The sequence below is a fragment of the Geotrypetes seraphini genome, chromosome 11 (genome assembly GCF_902459505.1).
Source record: "Geotrypetes seraphini chromosome 11, aGeoSer1.1, whole genome shotgun sequence".
Classification (NCBI taxonomy): Eukaryota; Metazoa; Chordata; class Amphibia; order Gymnophiona; family Dermophiidae; genus Geotrypetes; species Geotrypetes seraphini.
Window position 1 is genome coordinate 128265030 of NC_047094.1, and position 15560 is coordinate 128280589.

A 15560-nucleotide genomic window follows, 5' to 3' on the forward strand; every position below is an offset into this window, starting at 1 on the left:
CATGTTGTGTATAGTGCCTGTCACATTTTTCATCTTGAATAAAACTGCCATCTCATTCCATGTCAACTGAATAGGCGGATCCTATCCTAGTTTTGCCTGAATGCAGGCATGGATATGCAATTCTGATTTTCTTAGGTAAATTAATAGAATCCTGGATCCCGTGGAATCAGGCTAATAGCGATAATAAAAGGGAATTAGACATTTCTCAAAGCATGGTACACTATCAGAAGGGTTATGAGTTTCATATATACAGTAGACTCTCAGTTAACCAGCACCCATGGGGATTGATAGATGCTGGATAAGTGCATAGTTTCTGTTTGCTTGAGAGTTACTATTAAAAATAGGCCTAACTAATATTATACCCCATTCTATGCGAGGCGGACTTGTGGAATTTGGTGGAAAAGTGGCTGCCAACACAGGTGGGTATGGACATAGCGGGGAATTGAGCAGTGGTGGAGGGGGTTCACCTGATTGGAAGCCTTTGCCAGGGAGAGACCAGGCCATGTCCCATGATTGCCTCCTTTCTGAATGCGGCAACCAAAGATCACATTTTGGCCCTCTACAGGAAGGCTGGCTCGGTGGAGTACGAGGGAACACGGCTGCTTCTCTTTATTGACTATTCACTGGTGGTGGCTGCGATTTGCCACACCCTAGCACCCTACTGTGCCAAATTGTGGAACCACGGGGTCCACTTCACTGTGCTGTTTCCTGCCCGGGTCCGCATTCAGGAGGTGTCTGGGCCTCACTTCTGTGACACCCTGGCGGACCTTAAGACCTATACAGAGGGATTGAAGGGAGCGGCGACTCCGTGACTTTTGTATTCTAATCTGAGGTAGCATCTGCTCTCTTTCTATGCCTCTTCCAGAAATTGTCTGCCTCTCCCTTCCATCTCTCCCTCCCCCCCACCCATTGGTGTGGCATCCATCTTCTTCCTTTCCCTCCTCCAATGGTCTAGCATCTCTCTCCTCTCCTTCCCTTCCCTCTCCCACAACCCCATGGTCTGGCATTTCACTCTCTCCTCTCCCTTCTCCCCACTTCCATCTGCATCGCCCCCCCTTTCTTTCGCTCCAACCCAATTGCCTCCAGTATTCTTCCTCCTTATGTCTCTCTCCCCTTTCCCTGCACATCAATTCCATCAGCATCTGCCCCCTTTCTCTTCCTACACCACCCTTCCATATCACCCTGCCCCCTTTCTCTTCCTCCATCCCCCTTCCATACCATCCTTCTCACAATCCTTCCATACCACCCAGCCCCCTTTCTCTCCCTCCACTACCCTTCCATACCATCTTTCCCACCACCCTTCCATACCACCATGCCCTCTTTCTCTCCTTCCACCACCCTTCCATACCATCCTTCTCACCACCCTTCTATACCACCCTGCCCCTTTCTCTCCCTCCACCACCCTTCCATACCATCCTTCTCACCACCCTTCTATACCACCCTGCTCCTTTCTCTCCCTCCACCACCCTTCCATACCATCCTTCCCACCACCCTTCCATACCACCCTGCCAACTTTCTTTCCTTCTACCACCATGCTCCTTTCTCTCTTCCCCTCCAAACATTGGAGCTGCCAGCTCTGCCTTCTGAGCTCCTTTGCAAAAGGCAGCCCAAAAGCAGAATTAGAACAGCTGACAGCAACGGGCCCTCCCCCCCACATCAATGATAACGTGGCCGGATCTGTTACAGGAAGGTCCCATGATGACTGCGTGTGCCGGTCCATCCCCCTCCGACGTCACTTCTTCTGGAGTAATTAAGTGACATTGGAGGGGGATGGACCGGCAGACGCGGTCATCACGGAACCTTCTTGTAACAAAGCCGGCCACATTGCCGTCGATGGGGGCCCCCCATTACTATTGATGCAGGGAGGGGGCTGTTGCCGTTGATGCCGGGGGGGGGGGGGCGTTGCTGTTTTTAAAAAATGTCAAGGTGAGTCGTCCTCCTTCAGTGGGCCCCCCTCACAGTTTCTGGCCCTAGTCATGTGCCTACTGGGCCTATTCATTAATCTGGCCCTAGTGAAGAGAGGTAGATCCAGGAGTCATAAGCATATAGGTGATACTGGAAGCCATGGGAGATCAGGGCACTGAGGGAAGAGGTGTAGAGTGTGGTATGCAGCCTATGCCTGCTAGGTCTGTCCCTAGAGCAGTGCACAGTTCAAAATCAGACACTACACAAACAGCCCCATTTAAACCCCAAACTGAGACATTGGATGACTTTCCTTCTTTGACCTATAGAGGGAGCAGGAGAGCAGAGGTGCAGATTTCCCATCCCCACACAATCCTAGGTTAGTTCCCAGGAAATCTTTTCCACCTGAGGATTTGGGGCGTGGCTGCAGACAACCCAGAGAGCTGAGCTGTTGGAGAGGCAGAAGCAGAGACAGAATTGGAAGGAGCAGCTACAGCTACAGGATAGGCAGCGACGCTCAGGGCTGAGAGCTCTGAATGGCAGCCCCCATGTGGAATGCATGGAGTTGATTGAGGCTGGAGCGGAACCGCCTCTCTGCATGCCTGAAGTTCCTCAGGACATGGAGCTGGACCCAGAGCCAAATGCTGAGTTACAGAATGAAGTCCTGCCCATGGAAGTTTGTTGTTCCAGAAGCAAGTAGTTGATACTGCCAATGTGAGTAACTGAAACCTTGCTTGGCTTGACAGCTGTTTGATTGTATTCATATTGTATTTGCTTATCTCTTGTTGACTCCTTAATAAAAATGATTTTCAAAAAAATAAAAATAAAAAAATAAGCTGCCTCCAAGTTTCTTTTTGGTAACCCTGAAGGAGCTGAAGAACTGTGAGGGTTCCTATGAGAACTGTGAAAGACTTGTTTTGGGGTGTTTTTTTTTTTAGTTTTACTGTTTCCCCTGGGTGGGGGAAGGGTTGATCCAGTCACAGGAAGTGGGGGTTTGCCCCGCGTTCTCAGTGGTGGGATAGAGGGCCTATTGTTGGCAAAGTTGTTATCACGCGGAGCACACTGCCTGGCCAGCACGTCAGCTGCTGGGAGGGTCAGTGCCATAACACTGACTCAGGCTGAAGATATCAGCACAAGAGACTGTTTTTGGTTTGAAGTTTTTCCAAGTGATTGGACTATTAATTGGCTGGAGAGTCAGCCACAGCTTTAGGGAAGATTTGCCTTCTGTGTTTGGAACTGCCATCTAACCTACATTTACTCAGAGACTGTTTAATGATATATTTTGATTGTTTTGGGACTATTCTTGTTCACTGAACATCCTGACAAGTTTGTGTTTTGTTCTGAACTGATTAATATGAAAGCAAGCAAGTTAGCTTGATTTATTTTGGTTTCAAGAATAAACCCAGTTATTACTCAAAGATTACTTACCTGGTGAGGTGGTGTTTCCTTCTGTTAACATTTCTTTTCCTTTCCTTGTGCTGCCCGCAGCAGCTCACAATAGTTTTTCTTGTCCCGGTGTCCCAGGACCCATTGCCCCGAAGCTGCCGGTGACGAGAGAGAAGAAAAGAGGTTCTAAGACAGAACCCTGGGATACACCAACCGCTAGCGGGGTAGCAGCAGAAGAGGACCCACCAATACATACACTAAAGGTGTGTTGGGAAAGGTAGGAGGCAAACCAGGAGAAGACAGAATCACGGAATCCAAACAGGGACAGCATATCAAGGAGTAAGCTGTGATTTACAGTATCAAAGGCAGCAGGCAGGTCAAGAATGATAAGGATAGAGTAAAGGCCCATAGATCTGGCCATGAACAGATCACTGCAGCCCATAGCGAGGGCACTCTGTGGAGTGTTGGGGGCAAAAACCAGATTGTAGAGGATCGAGAATCTGAGTTGAAAGGAAGTCCAGGCAGCGACGGAGAATAGCACACTCGTGTATCTGGGATAGGAACTCGGGACCGCGTTTGTAGTCGGGACCGCAGGAAGGGAAAGGGGGGGTAGAGGAAACGCTAATGCTGCTGCACAGGGAACTGGTGTGGGGGGAAGGAAATGGAGGGGGAGGGAATGCTGCTTTGGACAGACAGACAGAGGGAGGAAGAGAGACAGAAAGAAAAGAAGAAAGACACAGGGGCAGGTGAACAGGGAACTGGTGTGGGGGGAGGGAAATGGAGGGGGAGGGAACGTTGCTTTGGACAGACAGACAGAGGGAGGAAGGGAGACAGAAAGAAAATAAGAAAGACACAGGGGCAGGGAGATACACAGAAAGACAGACAGACAAAGGGGGCCAGAGACAGACAGAAAGAAAGACAGCGGGAGTCGTGTCAGGAGGGGTGCAGGATGCGGCAGAGGGAACTTTTCCAATGGGTGCAACTAGGCAGCTGTCGGGAACCTCTGATCAGGGGAAGAGCAAGGTAAGTGTATCATACGGATAAGAAGGAGGAGGGGGGGGAAGAAAAAGGAAGGGACGCCTACTGCTGGACAAGGGAAGAAGGAAAGAGGTGCTGATGGACAGGGGGGGTGACGAAAAAGGAACGGAGGACTAATGTTGGACAGGGGGAGAAGGAAAGAGGTGCTGCTGGACAGGGGGGAGGTAAAACAAAGGAAGAAGGGCTTCTGCTGCATAAGGAGAGCAGTGAAGGGGTGGTGGTGGACACAGGGGAGGTAAAAGGAAGGGACAATGGACAGGGGGAGCAGGCAAGGGGTGGTGATGGACAGCCAAGGAAAAGAAAGACAGAAAGAAAGTGGCTAAGGAGAGAGAGAGAAAGAAATAAAAACAGACACGCACACATATATTCTAGCACCCGTTAATGTAAATAAATATATATATATATATATATATAATAAAACCCTAAGCCGCGGATGCGCACTCCCACCTGCGTGCTCCCATTTTCTGTGAGCTGTAGGGCACCGCAGGTAGGAGTGCGCATGTGCGCAAATCTCTGTCTCTCTTTCCCGCCAGGCGGATGTCGGCCGCGGCAGCTGTTTTCTCCTCCCATTGCCTGCCACTCTCAACCATGACCCCCCCAAACACCTGGCATCCCCTCTCTCCCTTGCCTGATAGCATCACCTGCCCCGCCTTCCTCTTCCTGCCAGTCTCAGCCTGGCTCACTCCTCCCCTCTTCCCTCCCCCTGGCAGCCCTGAACCTGTTCTCCGTTCCCCGCCAGTCTCCTCCTCCAACGGCTAATCCACCATCGCCTCCGTCACCGCTCGACACTTTTCAAGATGGTGCGACGGGGGCAATGCAGGTGGAGACTGTCGGCTGTGGCAGCTGCAGGCCGCGGTGGCTGTCGGCGGCTGCAGGCTGTGGCGGCTGTCGGTGGCTGCAGGCTGCGGCGGCTGTCGGTGGCTGCAGGCTGCGGTGGCTGTCCGGAGGCCAGATGCGAGGTAAGGGGTGCTGCTGGACAGGGGAACAGATGGGGGTGGGGGGGAGAAAAAGGAAGGGAGGCCTACTACTGGACAGGGGGACAGCAAAGAGGTGCTGATGGACAGGGGAAGAGACGGGGGAAGAAAAAGGAAGGGAGGCCTACTGCTGGACAGGGGGACAGCAAAGAGGTGCTGATGGACAGGAGAAGAGACGGGGGGAGAAGAAAAAGGAAGGGAGGCCTACTGCTGGACAGGGGGACAGCAAAGAGGTGCTGATGGACAGGGGAAGAGACGGGGGGAAGAAAAAGGAAGGGAGGCCTACTGCTGGACAGGGAGACATGAAAGAGGTGCTGTTGGACAGGGGGAGATAAAAAAAGGGAGAAAGGCTGCTGCTGTATAAGGGGAAAAGTGAAGGTGTGGTGGTGGACACAGGGAAGGTAAAAGGAAGGGAGAATGGGTGGATAGCCGAGGAAAAATAAACACAGAAAGAAAGACAGAAATACAGAAAGCGGCTAAGGACAGAGAGAGAGAGAGAAATAAATAAACACAGACACACACAAATATATTCTAGCACCCGTTAATGTAACGGGCTATAAGACTAGTATATATATATATATATATATATATATATATATAAAGCATTTTGATAGCAAAGGGGAAGCAACAGGAAGCAAAGACAGGAAAACTGGTCTCAGCTCACATGCCCAGAGCTAAGAAAAGGAGGGGGGCAAAAAGGCTTTTGGTTGTAAAGCAAAGTTCTGAATATTTGCCTCTGCAAATTTTAGTTTTCGATTCAATTTTTATTGCCCGAGTTCCATTAATTGTCCAGCAAAGACTCACATATTTTTTCTTTTTCATTATTCATTCATAGTTTTCATGTTCATCTCTTTGCTACATACTTTTGTTTACATGTAAAAATGTTTATATTCTTTTTATGCTCCCTGCACACTCTTTAGACTTAGATAGGTTTGTTATTACCTGCTATTTGAGCGACAGCACCATGTCCTCATAATTCCCACTTCCTGAATAATTCTCCTTTTAAATCTAATCCTTTCTATTCAATGAACAGAGAAGTGAGGAACAAGAGTAGGGATGTTTCCTCAGGTCATCTCCTCCTCTGCAGCTATAATTGGCAGTAATCATGGTTATAGGGGAAGAAATGGACTCCACATTATTGGTCCAGACTAGCAAGGGTGATGATGGTCACCCAGGAGGAGAATGTCTAGGCTACAATCACTGGGATGTCATCAGAGATCCTGGTGGCAGTGTTGGTAGATATAACATAGTGATAACTGAATACTTGTGGGGTGGGGTTTAGCAGACATGCAACAGTTCTAGTTAGGGCTGGCAACAGCAGTGATCCTGAAGGGTAGTATGGAATAGAAATATGTAGGACTGATTATGGGGCTATTAAGTACTTGAATACTTGACTCTTTGCTCTCTTCTGCTTGCAGCAATACATGGTTCTTAAGGAAAGCACATGCTTGCTGTCTATGCAAATCCCTCCCAGCTCTTGGTGACAGTGGTCCAGTGGTCCAGAGCTGCAGATCTCATCCAGTCAGGTTTTCACAATGACTATGCATGTGATAGATTTTTTATTTATTTATTTTATTCTTGTATACCGCCATACCCAAAAAGTTCTAGGCGGTTCACATCCGTTAATTAAGGTCCGCGATGACACACGGATTTACAAAATTTTAACAAAGTTACAGGCAATGAAGAGGGTGGCGTGGGGAACTCTTTCACTGAGATTTAGCAGAGGTAACGGTAATACCGAAGGTAGGGTTGGAAGGTATGAGATAACGAGAGAGAGAGACCAAGTGGGGGGAGAGGGGGAGCAGAAGGAATGGGGGTGAGTGTGGGAAAGGGGAGAAGCAGGGGGCAAGGGGGATTAAAAGACCTGTTCGCGGAAAAGGTGCATTTTGGGAAAGGGGAGAAGATGGGCAAGGGGGATTAACAGCCCTGTTCGCGGAACTACCTCTCGCGTATGTAAACATCTCATGCATATTCCTTGAGTATATCATGAATCCCCTTTCCCGATAGATTGGGTGTCCTCTGAGGACTGGATTGAAGAAAGTGTCCTAGATACCACTGGCTGCTGTCACATTCCTTGATTCTCTATTTCCCCAGTGTAGCTGAATGAACATAGGTGAACTTACTGGTTTGTGATCATGTCCCATAGGATCCCAGAGGAAAAGTCCCATTCAGTTATGGCCCAGCAGGCTGATAGAGTTAACACAAATTTTGTGGCATCAATACCCCAGAAAACTGAGGCCCACATAGATTCTATCAGTCACTTTGAGTTGGCTGGTATTGTGGGTCTCCATAAACCATCATGGTTGTCTGGTAGGTTTCCTTTGCCAGAGGAAAGAGTCATGTTCAAAGAGTTGAGTACAAGGAAGAAAATAAGCTAGTGAAATCTCTTATGCTCACATTTAATTTAGTGCAAAATCCATTCCACCACTTTTTCACTTATACAGTTTCTACTATGTCCCTTCTAATATGAGACCCTGGTGCAGCAGTGCCATCTTGTGGCTAATTTTCTCTGTCACAGGAAAGCAGTGCAGTTTCTCAAGAGTAACACAGGTTAGCTTTTAGCATAGCCCCATTTATTCATAAAATATATTGACATACAATCATTTTGCATGTTTGGTATGTGTATATTTATTTTTCATGTTTTTATATTGTGACCAGCCTAAGTTATAGGTGGGCTATAAGTGAGTAAAATAAATGAATACTTTTTGAAACATAAACCTGTGCATGTTTCCTGAGGGCTGGAGTTGTCTACCTCTAAAGCAATGATAGAAGAAATACCTGAAGATTCCAGAACTTGGAGACTCAGCGTATGGCATGGTGAAGGCAGAGCTCCCTCCTTTGAACTTGTATTAACAGAAATTAATACAGTATATGTTATAAGTTCAAATCTTTCAAAATTTGGAGTTAATATTAATAAGATGACTTCAATCAAACAAAAACCACAGGAGGTTGCAGGAAAATCATCCTATAAAGCAAAAAGATTGAAAGAGGACGCCAAGCAATAAGTGGAGTCTCATCTTCTATAGATGCACTGGACATCATTGAAATATTAGATAAACTGGAAAACATAAATATAACAATGAAAGAAATGAAAGCGAAATAAATAATATGAATGATAAATTGAATATCATTAACCATTGAATGGACAAAATGGAAAACTGAGTTACAAATCTAGAACACACACAGATTGAATACAGAGAAGATCATAAAATGATTACAGCTATCCAAAAGAAACTGAACTTGAAAACATCTCAAGAAGACAGAATTTAAGATTAGTAGGGCTTAAGGAAGGATATGAAGGGAAAAACATAATTGCCTTTCTTGAAGATATACAGTGGTACCTCGGTTTACGAGTGCACTGGTTTGCGAGTGTTTTGCAAGACGAGCAAAACATTCACAAAATCGGCGCCTCGGAAACCGAGCGCGCTTCGATTTGCGAGCGCCCCCCCTGCGAACCGGCACCCTCCCCCCCCCGCCACCATCGGGCACCCCCCCCCCCGCTGCGACCTGAGGTCCCCCCAACCCACTTGAACCCTCTTCTTATTTTGCTGTAGCCTCCGCAGCGGCACCGGCACCAGCATGTCCTGTGCGTGGTGCCGGTGCCTGAAGATCTGCTTCCTGTGCTGGGCCCTCCTGGCCCTGATGACCCCTTGCCGCCCACCCCCCACTACAAAATGGGCAGGAGGAATCCCAGGCTCTCCTGCCCTCTACAAAATCACCCTCCCCCCAACGACCAGCCCCCCCGAACCCCCAATCAGCCCACCCCGCTGACCCGCGACCCCTCCGGCCGACCCCATGACCCCCCCACCCCCTTCCCCGTTCAATTGGCCAGACGGACGGGTGCCAAGCCCGCCCGTCCATCAGGCCAGCCGGGTCCAGAATGGGGCCGGATTGGGGTTTCTGCCGCCTGGGCCAATCCGGCCCCATTCTGGACCCGGCTGGCCTGTCGGGGGGTCGCCAGGGCCAGGAGGGCTTGGGCTCCCTCCTGGCCCCTTCGTGTCGGAGGGGGGGTCGCCGTGTTGGACGGGGGGTCGCTGGGGCCAGGAGGGCTTGGGCTCCCTCCTAGCCTGCTCGTACTTGGCAGGGGGGGCCCGATCGCCGGGGCAAGAGGGCTTGAGCTCCCTCTTGCCCTTATATCATCGGGGGTGCCGCGGCTGCAGGAGGGCTTGAGCTCCCAATTGCCCCGATGTTGTAGGAGGGGAGCCACGGTTTGACAGGGCAAGAGGGCTTGGGCTCCCTCTTGCCCCGATGTTGTCGGGGGGGGGGGGGTTCGTGGTTCGACATGGCAGGAGGGCTTGGGCACCCTCCTGCCTGGATCGTTGTGGGCGGGGGGGATTCTGTAACCGGTGTTTTTTTTGACAGACACTGGTTACAGAATCCAGCTTTTAGGCGAAGGAATGGCTCCTCCTTTGCCTAAAAGCCCTTCTGATGGACGTTTGGGGCTTAGGCGTTTTTTTGGTTCATTATGGCCAAAAAGTATAGACGTCATCAGGATGTACTTGTAGACGTAGTGGTGATCTGGCCGTTTAGTAGAGGCAGGCCATTATCAAAACAAGGACGTTTGTTTTGGTTATGGACACTTTCCCTGCTTCTGCTTTGAACGTTTAAGGACTTAGGCCAAAAGGGGACTTAGACCTTTTTTTTGATTATGCCCCTCCATGGATTTATATATTTGAATATGTGTTTACCAGTGAACTAATTTAAATTGATATAACATAGTAACATAGTAGATGACGGCAGATAAAGACCCGAATGGTCCATCCAGTCTGCCCAACCTGATCCAATTTTAACTTTTTTTTTTAACTTTTTTTTCTTCTTAGCTATTTCTGGGCAAGAATCCAAAGCTTTACCCAGTACTGTGCTTGGGTTCCAACTGCCGAAATCTCTGTTAAGACTTATTCCAGCCCATCTACACTCTCCCAGCCATTGAAGCCCTCCCCAGCCCATCCTCCACCAAATGGCCATACACAGACACAGACGTGCAAGTCTGCCCAGTAGGAGATGTAAAAGCAAAAAAACAGTATGACAAGGCGGTGGCTGTTGCCAGAAGGATGCTAGGCTGTACTATATAGAGAGAGGAGTGACCAGTAGAATAAAGAAGGTGTTGATGTTCTTGTACAGGTCAATGGTGAGGCCCCACTTGGAGTATTGTGTTCAATTTTGGAGACCGTATCTGGCAAAGGACATAAAAAGACTTGAAGTGGTCCAGAGGAAGGCGACGAAAATGATAGGAGGCTTGCGCCAGAAGATGTATGAGGAGAGACTGGAAGCCCTGAATATGTATACCCTAGAGGAAAGAAAGGACAGGAGAGATATGATTCAGACGTTCAAATACTTCAAAGGTATTAACGTAGAACTTAATCTATTCCAGAGAAAGGAAAATGGTAAAATCAGAGGGCATAATATAAGGTTGAGGGGTGGTAAATTCAAGAGTAATGTTAGGAAATTCTTCTTTACGGAGAGAGTGGTTGATGCGTGGAATGTGCTCCTGAGGAAGGTGGTGGAGAATAAAACAGTGACAGAGTTCAAACAAGTGTGGGATGAACATAGAGGATCTCTAATCAGAAAATAATGGGTATACATTGAAGGAACTGGGTAGGCTTGCACGGCCTGTGTCCTGTATATGGACATTCAGTTGAGTACAGGCTGTGGAGGGTTTCTATGGAGACTCCAGTAGATGGAATCTACTGGGCAGAGCTCTGGGTTTCTGGCCCAGTAATATCTAAGTAAAAGGATCATTTAAACTATATTAATTTATGGAGTTTGTATGATTGGGCAGACTGGATGGACCACTTGGGTCTTTATCTGCCGTCATTTACTATGTTACTATGTAAGCTGACAGGTTAACTGTCTTTTCTCTCTCACACAAAGAAGCAGTCTCTAATTCACTCTGTATTTTTAAAGCCCATTTCTATATTTTCTGTACTTTAGTACCAAACATATCTGTAATATTAAGCCTATTTCTGCACAATATATTCCTTATGCAACCACTGTTGGCTGTCATTGTCATTAATTTGACTTCCTGCTGAACTTCCTGAGGGTACTGAACCCAGGATCTGTGGTGGATTGTAAGGACATGACCTTTCATATTGGGGGGCTTCTCTGTTTGTCCCCCCCCCTCCCTGCAAAACTTAAACAACCTCCTGGATGAGTCACCCTTTAATCAGGCTATTATTGTTAACTGAAAGGCAACTTTTCACTTTTCCCAAGTTTGAATGCTAGCAGATAAGATATTCAAATGGATTTTTTCTTAGATTAAATTATAATTTCTGGTGGAATGCCTTATGTCATGTTTATAAAATGGAGAGATTTACTGCAATACAGCGGGGTTGCTTCAGGAAATTTCAAGATGTATGGTAGCCATTAACAAAGTATTGTACTGATTAGATGACATTTTTTCCCTTAAATTTACAAGTTCAATTGTGAGGGGGGAAGGGGGGTAATTTTATTATTACATATTGTAGAAGGTATTTGATTATATGATAGAAAAGGTTGGAAAGGGTGGGAGTTAAGACCATATCATTTGTACCATTGATGATTATTAAGTGATATATTTATTGTTAATTTGTTTGGACATATTGTCACACTTATTGTAAGTTTGAAAATAAAGAGAATAAAGAGAATAAAGTTTTAAAAGATATTCCAATTTCCAGATCATTTATAAATAAGTTAAATAGCACTAGTCCCAGAAAAGATCCCTGTAGCATTCCACAATTTACCCTCTTTCATTGAGAAAAATGGCCCTTTAACCCTAGCCTCTGTTTTTTGTCCCATAACCAATTCCTAATCCACAACTGAACATTGCCTCCTATCCCATGACTCTTTAATTTTCTCAGGAGCCTCTCATGAGGAACTTTGTCAAAAGCTTTCAGAAAATCTAGATACACTACATCAAACATCTCACCTTTATCCACATGTTATTTTAAGTGGCAAGAGACACTGAATTGTCTGAAATATGGAAAGCTAGATATGTTGTGCCTCAAGGTTCACCCTTATCACCTTCCTTGTTTAACATATATATGAGTGAATTGGAAAAATCGTTTCAAATTTAGACTACATAGTATATACTTAAGAAGATGATATATTTCTACTTTTTGTCCACTAATGGAAGCGACTATAAATGTTCCTAAATATTCCAGTCAAGTTATAGGAAAAGTTAGCGATTGGGCTAGGAAAAACTTTTAAAAATTGAATACATCTAAGACAGTGGTCTCAAACTCACGGTCCATGTGCCGCATGCGGCCTCCCAGGTACTATTCTACGGCCCACGGTCTGGATGCGATGATCGAAAGTCAGCTCCCTTGGTGCGGTCTTTTTTCTATTCAAAGCCGCGGGTGGTGGCTCCTCGCATGATCCGCACCTGTGTCGGCAGCCTCTCTGACGTCACGACGTTAGAGAGAAGGCTTCCAACACAGGTGCGCATCGTGTGAGGAGCCGCCATCTGCGACTTTGAATAGATAAAAGACCGCAGCAAGGGAGCCGACTCTCTATCATCGCATCCTGGGAAGGAGGGAGGAGGAAGAGAAATGCTGCTGCTGCACGGGGGGGGGGGGGGAGAGAAAGAGAAATGCTGTTGCTGCATGTGGAGGGGGGGAAGAGAAAAAAATGCTGCTGCACGGGGGAGGGGGAAGAGAAAAAGAAAAGCTGCTGCTGCTGCACGGGGGAGGTGGAAAAGAAAGAGAAATGCTGCTGCTGCACGGGGAGGGGGAAGTGAAAGAGAAATGCTGCTTCTGCACAGGGGAGGGGGGAGGGAAATGCTGCTGCACCCAACTGGGGAGAGGGAAGGAGGGAGAAGGAAGACAAAGGAGAGGAATGAGAGATACCAAGTCTGTAGGGAGGGAAAGGAAAGAAGGAAAGGAGATACCAGACCATAGAGGGGAAGGGAGAGATGCCAGGATATGGGTGGGAGGGAAAGAGACAGATGCCAGACCAGGGGAAAGGAAGGAAGGATGCTTATTCCTTATAATACATCGCGCTCTCTCCGGTCTACTAACCAAAAGCTCATAGTAGTCCCTTCCATGAAAGTTACTCGACGACATGATATGTTTTCGGTGATGGCCCCGCAACTTTGGAACACTTTGCCTCAATATATAAGAGAGGAAAATGATCTTAGCCGTTTTTAAAATAACTTTAAAAGTTTTCTTTTTAAAGATGCTTTTAATCTTTAAATTATACTTAAATCTTAAAATAGTTACCCTCCAGGTTTATACTACCCCCCTCCCTAATGTTTTTTTCCATCTATGGTTCTTTTTTCTACTTTAAAACACTGAATTGTAACTTCATCCCTCCATCCCTTGTGTATCGATTAGTATGTAAGTCTGTCGGTCAACCCATCATTTTAAATTTTAAATAGTATGTTTAAATGTATGTTTATCTTTTTATTGTAACTCACTTAGCAAATTTGAATAAGCGATTCATCAAATCAAAATAAAACTTGAAAGGAAGGAGAGAGATGTCAGACCGTGGAAATAGGGGAGAAGGTAGGAGAGATAGGAAGGGAAGGTAAGACATGGAAAAGTAGATTTTGAGAAGAAAGCTGAAAAATGGATAAATTTAATTTTTTTTAAACTTTATTTAGTTTTTAATGCCAACAAAAAGTGCAATACAATTTATATACAAAATAATGATAATCAACCAAGCACTTATAATCAAACAGTATATATTTCATTAGAAGACATAAACCAGCACCAGTTATCTGCTCTGAAGGGACGATTGCTTATTTAAACCACATCGATATTATTAGATCTAAAAATTTCACGGTAACCGCCCCTTCTCTTTGGAATTCCACCCCTAACCATCTCCGTTCAGAAGTATCTCTTCCCCATTTTAAAAATAAGTTAAAAACATTCTTATTCCAAGACACTTTTGACACCTAATTGCCCTTATTAGGGCTAAATTTTATTTATTTATTTTTTTTAAATCCCCTTCCTACTGTACCTTACCTTTTATGTTAACTTTACTTTGATTATTGTAGTTCCTCCCTTTTTCCTGTTGTTCCCATTCGTTTATATGTTGTGTATTACTTGTCTTGTGACTCATTATGAGATCTATTTATATAAGTTTGTATTTTTGGTTCCTCATTAGTACTTAATAGTACACCGCTTAGAAGTTTGATTGAGCAGTATAAATTTTTTTTAATAAACTTGAAACTTGAGAGCAAAAATCCCTGGAACTGGAATGATAACCAGACCCTGTGTGAAAAGGCCTGAAGTGCTCAGCCCAAAGGCAGCAACCCACATACTTGTGTGATCAAGCTGAATCCACCAGCATAACGCGGCCAAGATGAACCAAGATCATCTGAAGGACACGGCCGACCTATGGCCTAGGAGCAAAAACAGACAGGAGAAACTCCTGCTGCCAGAACTGCACCAATGTGTTGAGAATTGATGGCAGCCATTCAGGGAGCTGCATGGGCCCAGGCTGGAGTATGAAAAGCTCGCTCCTGCCTTGTGTGCCACTGGCCCCGAGATAATCAGAAGGCGGCCATCCAGCAAGAGCGGGGCAGGAGTGCGGAAAGCTCGCTGCTGCCGATACACCAGAATTTAAAGGTGCCAGGGCTGGGACTGCCTAGGGGCTGGGACTGCTGGGGGATGGGGCTGGGACTGTCTACCACTTAGACCTGCCCTGTACCCAATCCTGCCCTATCATTAGACCACCAGAAGAGGTACAGGGACAGAGTGTAGGGCCTTGCAGGGAAGGGGTCAGGGTGCAGAGCCTGGCAAGGAGTGTGGGGTTGGGTGCAGATCCTGGTATATATTAGTACACAATTTGTTTAAGAATGGTTTTTTTATTCTTGTTTTCCTCCTCTAAATCTAGGGTGCGTCTTATGGTCAGGTGCATCTTATAGTGCGAAAAATATAGTAGGTGCTTTATTTCCTTTATAAAAAGGTTCCACAGAAGTGCCTTCTCACATAAAAATATGTATCTCTTTATAGAATTGCACTCCACTAGTGCAAAATTTATGCTAGCATTTTATATGGATACAAAAGCATTTATCCATCATCATAAGCAGGCTAAAAATCATTACCTTCCTTGTACCATTAACCTAGAACACTGTAATAAAATTATCCACTAAGGGGGAATTCTATAAAATGGTGCTGAAAAATTAGGCGCCAATAAAAACAATTGGTGCTTCATGCTGTTCTATAAAGGGTACTCCAGGATGGGTGCTCTTTATAGAATAGCGTTGAGTGCTGAAGTCTCTGCTGAACTTTGGATGTGAGGTTTTCCATCACCTGAACCCGGTAATAATAATTCTGG